Source organism: Scyliorhinus torazame, chromosome 17 (genome assembly GCF_047496885.1).
Source record: "Scyliorhinus torazame isolate Kashiwa2021f chromosome 17, sScyTor2.1, whole genome shotgun sequence".
Taxonomy (NCBI): domain Eukaryota; kingdom Metazoa; phylum Chordata; class Chondrichthyes; order Carcharhiniformes; family Scyliorhinidae; genus Scyliorhinus; species Scyliorhinus torazame.
This window is the reverse complement of record NC_092723.1, coordinates 134,567,809-134,582,807: the sequence shown is the minus strand read 5'-3', so window position 1 is coordinate 134,582,807 and position 14,999 is coordinate 134,567,809. Positions and strand designations below refer to the sequence as shown.

General features: G+C 68.7%; 2 protein-coding genes across 5 annotated transcripts in view; one reads left to right on the top strand and one right to left on the bottom strand.

The window, feature by feature from the left end:
- Window positions 1–11,006, bottom strand: part of mlst8 (MTOR associated protein, LST8 homolog (S. cerevisiae)) — a 44,217-nt gene extending 33,211 nt beyond the window's left edge. Inside the window, exon 1 of one of the 3 annotated variants that reach the window (XM_072481097.1) lies at window positions 10,904–11,006. The gene's annotated coding sequence lies outside the window, so the exon portion shown is untranslated. The other 2 variants (XM_072481095.1, XM_072481094.1) reach the window with 2 other exon arrangements.
- The window catches only part of LOC140394161 (hexosaminidase D-like), a 170,285-nt gene continuing 165,954 nt past the window's right edge, over window positions 10,669–14,999 (top strand). Inside the window, exon 1 of one of the 2 annotated variants that reach the window (XM_072481089.1) lies at window positions 10,669–10,799. The gene's annotated coding sequence lies outside the window, so the exon portion shown is untranslated. The remainder of the gene's footprint in view (window positions 10,800–14,999) is intronic. The other variant, XM_072481090.1, reaches the window with a different exon arrangement.

The following is a 14,999-nucleotide window of genomic DNA, read 5'->3' as shown; positions in this document are numbered from 1 at the left end:
GGGGGGGGGAGACAAGACGGGGGGGGAGACAAGATGGGGGGGGGGGAGACAAGACGGGGGGGGGGAGACAAGACGGGGGGGGGGGAGACAAGACGGGGGGGGGGAGACAAGACGGGGGGGGGGAGACAAGACGGGGGGGGGGGGAGACAAGACGGGGGGGGGGGGGAGACAAGACGGGGGGGGGGGAGACAAGACGGGGGGGGGGGAGACAAGACGGGGGGGGGAGACAAGACGGGGGGGGGAGACAAGACGGGGGGGGGGGAGACAAGACGGGGGGGGGGAGACAAGACGGGGGGGGGGGAGACAAGACGGGGGGGGGGGAGACAAGACGGGGGGGGGAGACAAGACGGGGGGGGGGAGACAAGACGGGGGGGGGGAGACAAGACGGGGGGGGGAGACAAGACGGGGGGGGGGGGAGACAAGACGGGGGGGGGGGAGACAAGACGGGGGGGGAGATGAGACGGGGGGGGGGAGACGAGACGGGGGGGGGACGAGACGGGGGGGGGGGACGAGACGCGGGGGGGGGGGTGACGGGGGGGGGGGAAACGAGATGGGGGGTGGACAAGACGGGGGGGGGGGGACAAGACGGGGGGGGCGGGACAAGACGGGGGGGGCGGGACAAGACGGGGGGGGGCGGGACAAGACGGGGGGGGGGACAAGACGGGGGGGGGACAAGACGGGGGGGGGACAAGACGGGGGGGGGACAAGACGGGGGGGGGGACAAGACGGGGGGGGGACAAGACGGGGGGGGGACAAGACGGGGGGGGGACAAGACGGGGGGGGGACAAGACGGGGGGGGGACAAGACGGGGGGGGGGACAAGACGGGGGGGGACAAGACGGGGGGGGGACAAGACGGGGGGGGGACAAGACGGGGGGGGGACAAGACGGGGGGGGGACAAGACGGGGGGGGGACAAGACGGGGGGGGGACAAGACGGGGGGGGGCAAGACGGGGGGGGGGACAAGACGGGGGGGGGGACAAGACGGGGGGGGGGGACAAGACGGGGGGGGGGGACAAGACGGGGGGGGGACAAGACGGGGGGGGGACAAGTCGGGGGGGGGACAAGTCGGGGGGGGGACAAGTCGGGGGGGGGACAAGTCGGGGGGGGGACAAGACGGGGGGGGGGGGAGACGAGACTGGGGGGGGACGACAAGACGGGGGGGGGAGACGACAAGACGGGGGGGGGGGACGAGACGGGGGGGGACGAGACGGGGGGGGACGTGACGGGGGGGACGAGACGGGGGGGGACGAGACGGGGGGGGGACGAGACGGGGGGGGAGACGAGACGGGGGGGACGGGGACGAGACGGGGGGGACGGGGACGAGACGGGGGGACGGGGACGAGACGGGGGGACGGGGACGAGGACGAACGAGATGGGAAGGTGGGGACGAGACGGGGGGGGGGGGGGGGAGAGACGGGGGGGTTGGGGAGACGAGACGGGGGGGACGAGACGGGGGGGGCAACGAGACGGGGGGGGGGAGACGAGACGGGGGGGGGGAGACGTGACGGGGGGGGGGGGGAGACGAGACAGGGGGGAGGACGAGATGGGGGGGGGGACAGGACGGGGGGGGGGAACGAGACGGGGGGCGGGACGAGACGGGGGGGGGACGAGACGGGGGGGGGACGAGACCGGGGGGGGGACGAGACCGGGGGGGGGACGAGACCGGGGGGGGGACGAGACGGGGGGGGGACGAGACGGGGGGGGGGGGGGGGACGAGACGGGGGGGGGGGACGAGACGGGGGGGGGGACGAGACGGGGGGGGGGGGACGAGACGGGGGGGGGGACGAGACGGGGGGGGGGACGAGACGGGGGGGGGGGGACGAGACGGGGGGGGACGACGAGACGGGGGGGGGGGCGACGAGATGGGGGGGGGGCGACGAGACGGGGGGGGCGACGAGACGGGGGGGGGGACGACGAGACGGGGGGGCGTACGAGAGGGGGGGCGTACGAGAGGGGGGGGGGCGTACGAAAGAGGAGTGGGGCGACGACGAGACGGGGGGGACGACGAGACGGGGGGGACGACGAGACGGGGGGGACGACGAGACGGGGGGGACGACGAGACGGGGGGGACGACGAGACGGGGGGGACGACGAGACGGGGGGGACGACGAGACGGGGGGGACGACGAGACGGGGGGAACGACGAGACGGGGGGACGACGACGAGACGGGGGGACGACGACGAGACGGGGGGACGACGACGAGACGGGGGGGTGGCGAGACGGGGGGGGGACGAACGAGACGGGGGGGGGGACGAAACGAGACGGGGGGACGAGACGGGGGGGGAACGAGACGGGGGGGAGAGGAGACGGGGGGGGGGAGACGAGAAGGGGGGGGGGGGGAGACAAGACGGGGGGGGGGGGACGAGACGGGGGGGGGGGGAGACAAGACGGGGGGGGGAGACAAGACGGGGGGGGGGAGGAGACAAGACGGGGGGGGGGGAGACGAGACGGGGGGGGGGGACGAGACGGGGGGGGGGAACGAGACGGGGGGGGGGGGGAACGAGACGGGGGGGGAACGAGACGGGGGGGGAACGAGACGGGGGGGGGAACGAGACGGGGGGGGAACGAGACGGGGGGGGAACGAGACGGGGGGGGGGAACGAGACGGGGGGGGGAACGAGACGGGGGGAAACGAGACGGGGGGGGAAACGAGACGGGAGGGGGGAACGAGACGGGGGGGGGGGAACGAGACGGGGGGGGGGAACGAGACGGGGGGGGAACGAGACGGGGGGGAACGAGACGGGGGGGGGAACGAGACGGGGGGGGGAACGAGACGGGGGGGGACGAGACGGGGGGGGGACGAGACGGGGGGGGGACGAGACGGGGGGGGGACGAGACGGGGGGGGACGAGACGGGGAGGGGGACGAGACGGGGAGGGGGACGAGACGGGGAGGGGGACGAGACGGGGAGGGGGACGAGACGGGGAGGGGGACGAGACGGGGAGGGGGACGAGACGGGGGGGGGACGAGACGGGGGGGGGACTAGACGGGGGGGGGACGAGACGGGGGGGGGACGAGACGGGGGGGGGGCCGAGACGGGGGGGGGGGACGAGACGGGGGGGGGGGACGAGACGGGGGGGACGAGACGGGGGGGGGACGAGACGGGGGGGGACGAGACGGGGGGGGACGAGACGGGGGGGGACGAGACGGGGGGGGACGAGATGGGGGGGGGGACGAGACGGGGGGGTGACGAGACGGGGGGGGTGACGAGACGGGGGGGACGGGGACGAGACGGGGGGGACGGGGGCGAGACGGGGGGGACGGGGACGAGACGGGGGGGACGGGGACGAGACGGGGGGGACGGGGACGAGACGGGGGGGACGGGGACGAGACGGGGGGGACGGGGACGAGGACGAACGAGATGGGAAGGTGGGGACGAGACGGGGGGGGGGGGGGAGAGACGGGGGGGTTGGGGAGACGAGACGGGGGGGGACGAGACGGGGGGGCAACGAGACGGGGGGGGGAGACGAGACGGGGGGGGGGGAGACGTGACGGGTGGGGGGGGAGACGAGACGGGGGGAGGACGAGACGGGGGGGGGACAGACGGGGGGGGGGGGGGAACGAGACGGGGGGCGGGACGAGACGGGGGGGGGGGCGAGACCGGGGGGGGGACGACGAGACGGGGGGAGGGACGAGACGGGGGGGGGGGATGAGACGGGGGGGGGGGGGGACGAGACGGGGGGGGGGACGAGACGGGGGGGGGACGAGACGGGGGGGGGACGAGACGGGGGGGGGACGAGACGGGGGGGGGACGACGAGACGGGGTGGGGAACGACGAGACGGGGGGGGACGACGAGACGGGGGGGGGGGGACGACGAGACGGGGGGGGGACGAGACGGGGGGGGACGACGAGACGGGGGGGGGACGACGAGACGGGGGGGGGGGACGACGAGACGGGGGGACGACGAGACGGGGGGGCGTACGAGAGGGGGGGCGTACGAGAGGGGGGCGTACGAAAGAGGAGTGGGGCGACGACGAGACGGGGGGGACGACGAGACGGGGGGGACGACGAGACGGGGGGACGACGACGAGACGGGGGGACGACGACGAGACGGGGGGACGACGACGAGACGGGGGGACGACGACGAGACGGGGGGACGACGACGAGACGGGGGGACGACGACGAGACGGGGGGGTGGCGAGACGGGGGGGACGAACGAGACGGGGGGGGGGGGGACGAAACGAGACGGGGGGACGAGACGGGGGGGGGAACGAGACGGGGGGGAGAGAGGAGACGGGGGGGGGGGGAGACGAGAAGGGGGGGGGAGACGAGACGGGGGGGACGAGACGGGGGGGGGACGAGACAGGGGGGGGGAGACAAGACGGGGGGGGGAGACAAGACGGGGGGGGGAGACAAGACGGGGGGGGGGGGGGGACGAGACGGGGGGACGAGACGGGGGGGGGGGGGAGACAAGACGGGGGGGGGGGGAGACAAGACGGGGGGGGGGAGACAAGACGGGGGGGGGGAGACAAGACGGGGGGGGGGAGACAAGACGGGGGGGGGGAGACAAGACGGGGGGGGGGAGACAAGACGGGGGGGGGGGAGACAAGACGGGGGGGGGGGGAGACAAGACTGGGGGTGGGGAGACAAGACGGGGGGGGGAGACAAGACGGGGGGGGGGGAGACAAGACGGGGGGGGGGACGAGACGGGGGGGGGACGAGACGGGGGGGGACACACGAGACGGGGGGGGGACACGAGACGGGGGGGGACACGAGACGGGGGGGGACACGAGACGGGGGGGGACACGAGACGGGGGGGGACACGAGACGGGGGGGGACACGAGACGGGGGGGACACGAGACGGGGGGGACACGAGACGGGGGGGACACGAGACGGGGGGGACACGAGACGGGGGGGACACGAGACGGGGGGGGGGACGAGACGCGGGGGGGGGGGAACGAGACGCGGGGGGGGACGAGACGGGGGGGGGGACGAGACGGGGGGGGGGACAAGACGGGGGGGGGGACAAGACGGGGGGGGGGACAAGACGGGGGGGGGGGACAAGACGGGGGGGGGGGACAAGACGGGGGGGGGGGACAAGACGGGGGGGGGACAAGACGGGGGGGGGACAAGATGGGGGGGGGGACAAGACGGGGGGGGGGGGACAAGACGGGGGGGGGGGACAAGACGGGGGGGGGGACAAGACGGGGGGGGGGGACAAGACGGGGGGGGGGGGGACAAGACGGGGGGGGGGGACAAGACGGGGGGGGGGGACAAGACGGGGGGGGGGGGACAAGACGGGGGGGGGGACAAGACGGGGGGGGACACAAGACGGGGGGGGGGGACAAGACGGGGGGGGGACAAGACGGGGGGGGGGACAAGACGGGGGGGGGGGACAAGACGGGGGGGGGGACAAGACGGGGGGGGGGACAAGACGGGGGGGACGACGACAAGACGGGGGGGGGGACGACAAGATGGGGGGGGGGGGACGACAAGACGGGGGGGGGGGACGACAAGACGGGGGGGGACGACAAGACGGGGGGGGGGACGACAAGACGGGGGGGGGGGACGACAAGACGGGGGGGGGGGGACGACAAGACGGGGGGGGGACGACAAGACGGGGGGGGGGGGAGACGAGACTGGGGGGGATGACGAGACGGGGGGGGGGACGAGACGGGGGGGGGGACGAGACGGGGGGGGTACGAGAGGGGGGGGGCGTACGAGAGGGGGGGGGCGTACGAGAGGGGGGGGGCGTACGAGAGGGGGGGGCGTACGAGAGGGGGGGGCGTACGAGAGGGGGGGGGCGTACGAGAGGGGGGGGGCGACGACGAGACGGGGGGGGACACGACGAGACGGGGGGGGGGGAGACGACGAGACGGGGGGGAGACGACGAGACGGGGGGGGGGGGGAACGACGAGACGGGGGGGGGGAACGACGAGACGGGGGGGGACGAGACAGGCGGGTGGCGAGACGGGGGGACGGGGGACGAACGAGACGGGGGGGACGAACGAGACGGGGGGGGACGAGACGGGGGGGGGACGAGACGGGGGGGGGACGACGAGACGGGGGGGGGGGACGAGACAGGGGGGTGGCGAGACGGGGGGACGGGGGACGAACGAGACGGGGGGGGACGAGACGGGGGGGGAACGAGACGGGGGGGGGGGAACGAGACGGGGGGGGGGAACGAGACGGGGGGGGGAACGAGACGGGGGGGGCAACGAGACGGGGGGGGGAACGAGACGGGGGGGGGAACGAGACGGGGGGGGGAACGAGACGGGGGGGGGAACGAGACGGGGGGGGGAACGAGACGGGGGGGGGGAACGAGACGGGGGGGGGAACGAGACGGGGGGGGGAACGAGACGGGGGGGGAACGAGACGGGGGGGGAACGAGACGGGGGGGGGAACGAGACGGGGGGGGGGAACGAGACGGGGGGGGGGAACGAGACGGGGGGGGGGAACGAGACGGGGGGGGGGAACGAGACGGGGGGGGGGAACGAGACGGGGGGGGGAACGAGACGGGGGGGGAACGAGACGGGGGGGGAACGAGACGGGGGGGGAACGAGACGGGGGGGGGATGAACGAGACGGGGGGGGATGAACGAGACGGGGGGGGATGAACGAGACGGGGGGATGAACGAGACGGGGGGGGGGAACGAGACGGGGGGGGAACGAGACGGGGGGGGGGACGAGACGGGGGGGGGAACGAGACGGGGGGGGGAACGAGACGGGGGGGGGGAACGAGACGGGGGGGGGGAACGAGACGGGGGGGGGGAACGAGACGGGGGGGGGGGAACGAGACGGGGGGGGGGAACGAGACGGGGGGGGGAACGAGACGGGGGGGGGAACGAGACGGGGGGGGAACGAGACGGGGGGGGACGAGACGGAGGGGGGGGGGACGAGACGGGGGGGGGGAACGAGACGGGGGGGGGGGAACGAGACGGGGGGGGGAACGAGACGGGGGGGGGGGGGAACGAGACGGGGGGGGGGACGAGACGGGGGGGGGACGAGACGGGGGGGGGGACGAGACGGGGGGGGGGGACGAGACGGGGGGGGGGACGAGACGGGGGGGGGGGACGAGACGGGGTGGGGGGACGAGACGGGGGGGGGGAGACGAGACGGGGGGGGGGGGAACGAGACGGGGGGGGGGAACGAGACGGGGGGGGGGGACGAGACGGGGGGGGGGACGAGACGGGGGGGGGGACGAGACGGGGGGGGGGGGGACGAGACGGGGGGGGGGACGAGACGGGGGGGGGGACGAGACGGGGGGGGGGGGACGAGACGGGGGGGGGGGACGAGACGGGGGGGGGGGACGAGACGGGGGGGGGGGAGAGAGACGAGACGGGGGGGGGGAGACGAGACGGGGGGGGGGGGAGACGAGACGGGGGGGGGAGACGAGACGGGGGGGGGAGACGAGACGGGGGGGGGGGAGACGAGACGGGGGGGGGGGGAGACGAGACGGAGGGGGGGGGGACGAGACGGAGGGGGGGGGGGGGACGAGACGGAGGGGGGGGGGACGAGGCGGAGGGGGGGGGACGAGGCGGAGGGGGGGGGACGAGACGGAGGGGGGGGGACGAGACGGAGGGGGGGGGGACGAGACGGAGGGGGGGGGGGACGAGACGGAGGGAGGGGGGGGACGAGACGGAGGGGGGGGGAACGAGACGGAGGGGGGGGACGAGACGGAGGGGGGGGGGACGAGACGGGGGGGGGAACGAAACGGGGGGGGGGAACGAGACGGGAGGGGGGGGACGAGACGGGGGGGGGGGACGAGACGGGGGGGGGGACGAGACGGGGGGGGGGGGACGAGACGGGGGGGGGGGACGAGACGGGGGGACGAGACGGGGGGGGGGGGGGACGAGACGGGGGGGGGGGGGACGAGACCGGGGGGGGGGACGAGACGGGGGGGGGGGGGACGAGACGGGGGGGGGGGGGACGAGACGGGGGGACGAGACGAGACGGGGGGGACGAGACGGGGGGGGGGGACGAGACGGGGGGGGGGGGGACGAGGCGGAGGGGGGGGGACGAGACGGAGGGGGGGGGACGAGACGGAGGGGGGGGGGACGAGACGGAGGGGGGGGGGACGAGACGGAGGGAGGGGGGGGACGAGACGGAGGGGGGGGGAACGAGACGGAGGGGGGGGACGAGACGGAGGGGGGGGGGACGAGACGGGGGGGGGAACGAAACGGGGGGGGGGAACGAGACGGGAGGGGGGGGACGAGACGGGGGGGGGGGACGAGACGGGGGGGGGGACGAGACGGGGGGGGGGGGACGAGACGGGGGGGGGGGACGAGACGGGGGGACGAGACGGGGGGGGGGGGGGACGAGACGGGGGGGGGGGGGACGAGACCGGGGGGGGGGGACGAGACGGGGGGGGGGGGACGAGACGGGGGGGGGGGGGACGAGACGGGGGGACGAGACGAGACGGGGGGGACGAGACGGGGGGGGGGGACGAGACGGGGGGGGGGGGACGAGACGGGGGGGGGGCGAGACGGGGGGGGGGGGGGACGAGACGGGGGGGGGGGGACGGGGGACGAGACCGTGGGGGGGGGGGCGAGACCGTGGGGGGGGGGTGGGACGAGACCGTGGGTGGGGGGGGACGAGACGGGGGGGGGGGGACGAGACGGAGGGGGGGGACAAGACGGAGGGGGGGAGACGAGACGGGGGCGGGAGACGAGACCGGGGGGGGGGGGGGAGACGGGGGGGGGGGGACGAGACGGGGGGGGGGGAGACGAGACGGGGGGGGGGGAGACGAGACGGGGGGGGGGGACGAGACGGGGGGGGGGACGAGACGGGGGGGGGAGACGAGACGGGGGGGGACGGGGGACGAGACCGTGGGGGGGGGGGGACGAGACCGTGGGGGGGGGGGCGAGACCGTGGGGGGGGGGTGGGACGAGACCGTGGGTGGGGGGGGGACGAGACGGGGGGGGGGGGGACGAGACGGAGGGGGGGGACAAGACGGAGGGGGGGAGACGAGACGGGGGCGGGAGACGAGACCGGGGGGGGGGGGGGAGACGAGACCGGGGGGGGGGGGGGGGGGAGACGAGACCGGGGGGGGGGGGGGGGAGACGAGACCGGGGGGGGGGGGGGAGGAGACGAGACCGGGGGGGGGGGGGGGAGACGAGACCGGGGGGGGGGGGGGGAGACGAGACCGGGGGGGGGGGGGGGGGAGACGAGACCGGGGGGGGGGGGGGGAGACGAGACCGGGGGGGGGGGGGGGAGACGAGACCGGGGGGGGGGGGGGGAGACGAGACCGGGGGGGGGGGGGGGAGACGAGACCGGGGGGGGGGGGGGGGAAGAGAGGAGACGGGGGGGGGGGGAGAGACGAGACGGGGGGGGGGGGGGAGAGACGAGACGGGGGGGGGGACGAGACGAGACGGGGGGGGGGGAGAGAGACGAGACGGGGGGGGGGAGACGAGACGGGGGGGGGGGGAGACGAGACGGGGGGGGGAGACGAGACGGGGGGGGGGAGACGAGACGGGGGGGGGGGAGACGAGACGGGGGGGGGGGAGACGAGACGGAGGGGGGGGGGACGAGACGGAGGGGGGGGGGGGACGAGACGGAGGGGGGGGGGACGAGGCGGAGGGGGGGGGACGAGGCGGAGGGGGGGGGACGAGACGGAGGGGGGGGGACGAGACGGAGGGGGGGGGGGACGAGACGGAGGGGGGGGGGGACGAGACGGAGGGGGGGGGGGGACGAGACGGAGGGGGGGGGAACGAGACGGAGGGGGGGGACGAGACGGAGGGGGGGGGGACGAGACGGGGGGGGGAACGAAACGGGGGGGGGGGAACGAGACGGGAGGGGGGGGACGAGACGGGGGGGGGGGACGAGACGGGGGGGGGGACGAGACGGGGGGGGGGGGACGAGACGGGGGGGGGGGACGAGACGGGGGGACGAGACGGGGGGGGGGGGGACGAGACGGGGGGGGGGGGACGAGACCGGGGGGGGGGACGAGACGGGGGGGGGGGGGACGAGACGGGGGGGGGGGGGACGAGACGGGGGGACGAGACGAGACGGGGGGGACGAGACGGGGGGGGGGGACGAGACGGGGGGGGGGGGACGAGACGGGGGGGGGGCGAGACGGGGGGGGGGGGGACGAGACGGGGGGGGGGGACGGGGGACGAGACCGTGGGGGGGGGGGGACGAGACCGTGGGGGGGGGGCCGAGACCGTGGGGGGGGGTGGGACGAGACCGTGGGTGGGGGGGGGACGAGACCGTGGGTGGGGGGGGACGAGACGGGGGGGGGGGGGACGAGACGGGGGGGGGGGGGACGAGACGGGGGGGGGGGGGACGAGACGGGGGGGGGGGGGGACGAGACGGGGGGGGGGGGGACGACGAGACGGGGGGGGGGACGAGACGGGGGGGGTGGGGTCGAGACGGGGGGGGGGGGTCGAGACCGGGGGGGGGGGTGTCGAGACCGGGGGGGGGGGGTGTCGAGACGGTGGGGGGGGGGGACGAGACGGGGGGGGGGGGGGACGAGACGGGGGGGGGGGGGGGACGAGACGGGGGGGGGGGGGGGGGGACGAGACGGGGGGGGGGGGACGAGACGGGGGGGGGGGTGGGGGGACGAGACGGGGGGGGGGGGGGGACGAGACGGGGGGGGGGGGGGGGGGGGGACGAGACGGGGGGGGGGGGGGGTGACTTACGACTGGGCCTAGTCCGTCTCTAAATGTGTCTGCCGGTCCAGCCTTGTAAATGTGCCGATCTGCCGCCCCGCCCCCGAACAGTCGGTCCGGCCCAGCATCAGTTCCTCTCTCCCCTCGCTGGTCCCCAGCAATTTTCCCACAGCCCTGAAAATTAATTTTCGTCAAATAAACATCCAGTTGCCTTTTGAATATTCCTGCCGAATCTCCTACCACCGTTTCAGGTAATACATTCCAATCTCTAACATCACTGGGGGTCAAGGTGTAAATTATCGCTTATGAATCAGGAGAGCAGATTCGGGGCATTTTGTGGTTCTGCAATCCCCACCTGTGAGGCAGTGCCCCAGAAAGGTGGATTTTACTCCGGGCCGGTGGGTGAAATGGGTGTTGTGGTCGGCGATCCCCAGAACAAGTACAGGGGCTGCCGGGGGCGGAGACAGGCCGGTGAAAGGCTTCCTTCGGTGCACCAGTACGATGTGGATGTTTCTTTCAAACACTCTTCCATTCCTTCCCACTTTTACCCACTCACCCCCAGCTACACCCCATGCCCCTCCAAACCAAAGCACCTCATGCCCCCCACCCATGCCCCCTCAAACCCTCCATGCCAAACTATGCCCCTTTAACTGTTCCCATGGTGCATTCTAGTCCCTGTGCTAACAGTCCAAACCCATGCTCCCCAACTACCCTTCACCCTTCTGTCTACCCTGCCAGCCCAGTATCCACCATGAGAAGACCTCAGGGCCATACTGAGAGGAGATAAAATAAAGTTGCATGTCTATTGAAGGAATCACTTTTTTTTTAAATACTCCGCAATAAAAAACCCACAATTTATGACATTCAGTCCCTTATAAAACCAGCATTAGAATTTATAGTCATACTTCAAAGAGTCTATAAGCACCTGGAACTGTCAGTTGAACTGTGAAGAGAGAGGCACCCCACAATAAAAATTCTTAGCCTGCAAATTCTTAGGGGCAGCACGGTAGCACAGTGATTAGCACTGTGGCTTCACAGCGCCAGGGTCCCAGGTTCGATTCCCGGCTTGGGTACTGTCTGTACGGAGTCTGAACATTCTCCCTGTGTCTGCATGGGTTTCCTCCGGGTGCTCCGCTTTCCTCCCACAGTCCAAAGATGTGCAGGTTAGGTGGATTGGCCATGCTAATTGCCCTTATTGTCCAAAAAGATGGGGTTACTGGGTTACATGGATAGGGTGGAAGTGAGGGCTTAAGTGGGTTGGTGCAGACTCAATGGGCCAAATGGCCTCCTTCTACACTGTATGTTCTATGTTCAAATTTGATCACGCAGTCTTAATCTAGTAATGGTACCCTGTAGGCTTACATTCACAGATAAAGCAAAATAGCCAGCAGACAATCATTTTTAAAGTATTTATAGGGCAGGAGTTTTAAAAGCATTAACAATTCTTTTTGATGGTTTCAATGGGTTATACACTTTTGCGCACATTTGTGCCTACTTTTAACAATTCCAACATGCACCTTACCTCTCCAAACGTGTGTCAGCACCATATCCCAAGGGTACCTTACCTCTCCAAACGTGTGTCAGCACCATATCCCAAGGGTACCTTACCTCTCCAAAAGGGTACCTCGCCTATCCCAACAACTCAGCAAATTTGAGACCTGCTTTTACCAGGTCTAATCTTCACACATCATGGGTGCGATTTGATGGGAACAGTTCTAAGTATCATATTGGGCACAATGTCCTGGGTGCTTCTCGCGACAGTCCAAACCCATGCTCCCCAACCACCCTTTACCCTTATGTCTACTGCTGGCGAGACCGTGGCTTGTATTTAATGGCACTTAGTGCCGAAAATGACGTCATGATGGAACTGGCTGTCTTGCCAGCTGCTGGAACCACACCTGGCAGCTCCCCACTAACTAGGGGGAGCTGCTCATAAATACTCCCTCCGAACTCACTCCCAGGCAGCACATGACCATGGCACCACATAGACCTGCATCACGCTTCTGGAATGCAGAGTGGCGAAGCAGCTGGACATCGTGGAGGTAAGGCGGAGCATCCTGTTCCCCCTGTTCAGAGGACCAGCAACAGGGCCACCATGCCTCTCTTTTTAAAAAATACATTTAGAGTACCCAATTCATATTTTCCAATTAAGGGGCAATTTAGCATCCAAATCCACCTACCCTGCACATCCTTTTGGGTTGTGGGGGCGAAACACACGCAAACACGGGGAGAATGTGCAAACTCCACACGGACAGTGACCCAGAGCCGAGATCGAACCTGGGACCTACTGCACCACCATGCTGCCCCACCATGCCTTTCTTTTAATAACATGACTGCAACAGACACAAAAGACAATATATATAAACTTTCTTATATTCATCACAACTGTCCTGCTACACCCATAATTGCAATCAGTTCTTCCCACATAGAACAGATTTCTTCCTTTTTTGATTCTACATTTCTTCTCCACATGTCCAATCCTTTTTACCTGCATCTTCTGGTGCCCTTTGTGCTTCAACAGTTTCCAGTTTCCTTTTCATCAGGGCTATCCAATTCCTTTTCACCTCCATGCCCCACGCGAATGGCGTGAGGGCTCTTTGTTTTTCCTCCGAACAGAGGTTCAATCAGTCGCCACTCACCACCACATTCTTCCATTGGATGAATAATTTCTCCTTTGACTCCATTCATTTCCTCGAACTATGAGGGCTTTAAAGTAATTAGTTGGGAGGAGGGGGCATAAATCATCTGGTGGAAGACAAAGTGAAAGGACAAAGCTAGAGTAAGGTTCTTGCCCCAATGATAATTAGAGAGTGGCAGGAAGGGACAGAGCATTTATGAGTGTGGTCAGATAAGGCCAGAGTTTCAAAAATAGGAAAAATACAGAACCAAGGCTGTGTATCGTGTTGTAATCAGTTGGGGGACCAGTAACCTTTCGTTTAAAGTTGACAAAGCTTTAAATCTCAGATTCCTAGTTCAATTATTAAGGAGTTTACAGCATGGCACTGCCCTCTGAGAAAAAAAAATTCTTGTCATCTGTCGTAAATGGGTGATCCCTTATTTTTAAACAGTGACGCCTAGTTCTAGATTTTCCCAAAAGAGGAACCATCCACATTCACACTGTGGATTGGTGTTTCAATCAAGTCGCTTTTTACTCTTCTAAACCCCAGCAGACACAAGCCTAACCTCTCCAACCTTTCTCCATAAGACAACCCGCCCATTCCAGGTATTAGTCAAGTAAATCTTCTCTGAACTGCTTCTATTTACATCCTTCCTTAAATAAGGAGACCAATACTGAACACAGTACTCCAGCTGTGGTCTCACCAGTGTCCTGTATAAATGAAGTATAACCTCCCTACTTTTGTATATAATTCTCCTCACAATAAACAATAACATGAATTGAAAAATGAAATGAAATGAAAATCGCTTATTGTCACAAGTAGGCTTCAAATGAAGTTACTGTGAAAAGCCCCGAGTCACCGCATTCCGGCGCCTGTTCGGGGAGGCTGGTACGGGAATTGAACCGTGCTGCTGGCCTTCCTTGGTCTGCTTTAAAAGCCAGCTCTTTAGCCCTGTGCTTTCTGTTAGCTTTCCTAATTGCTTGCTGTACCTGCACACTAACCTTCTGTGATTCATGCACTAAGACCCCCAGATCCGTCTTATCCCAGAGGTCTGTAATCTCTCATCATTTAAATAATATGCTTTTTTATTTTTCCTGCTAAAATGGGTAATTTCACATTTGTCCACATCATACTCCATTAGTCAGGTCTTTATCCAGTCATTTAATCTATCTATATCCCTTTGTATTGTTACAACACCCTGGGTTAGTTTGCAGTCAATTCCAGTCCCACTTTACCCAGAGTCGCAACACATGTGCAATCAGATTTTATATTAAGACTCGTGCTTTTGTTGAATTAAATTGACTACACTCACCAGGTTTGTAAAATTTAAACACACATAGTCTTTTATTATTAACAGTAATTATAATTGAATTGACAAAAAATACAACTGATTCTCTGCCATCTCTGATTCCAGCCCCCCCACCCCCCCCCACCTCCCCCGCCCCCCACGGGTTTCTAACTCCACCCACTCTCTACACACACAGACAAACAACACAGGGAAAAGTGGTAGTTGAGAGGCAAATAAAATATAATAAAAGGACAAGGAACAATGATTCAGATGGATGTCTTCCAGTTAGTTTCTTTCTCAAGGCTAGGCCTTCAGTTGGTTACTTTCTTTTCCTTCAGCTTGTAATGATCTTCACTGCAGACTCACAGAGACAGCAGGCAACCCGCAACAGAGAGAGGGAGAAAACACAACTTCTCTTCTTTTGAGTGTCTAGAGGTTTCTGGCAGGTTTTCTCTCAAAAAAACACCTGGCAGGAACCAATCGCTGATAATTGTCAGGCCGAACACTGTCCCTGACCAACCCACTGGTTGCCAGCTAGTTAATCG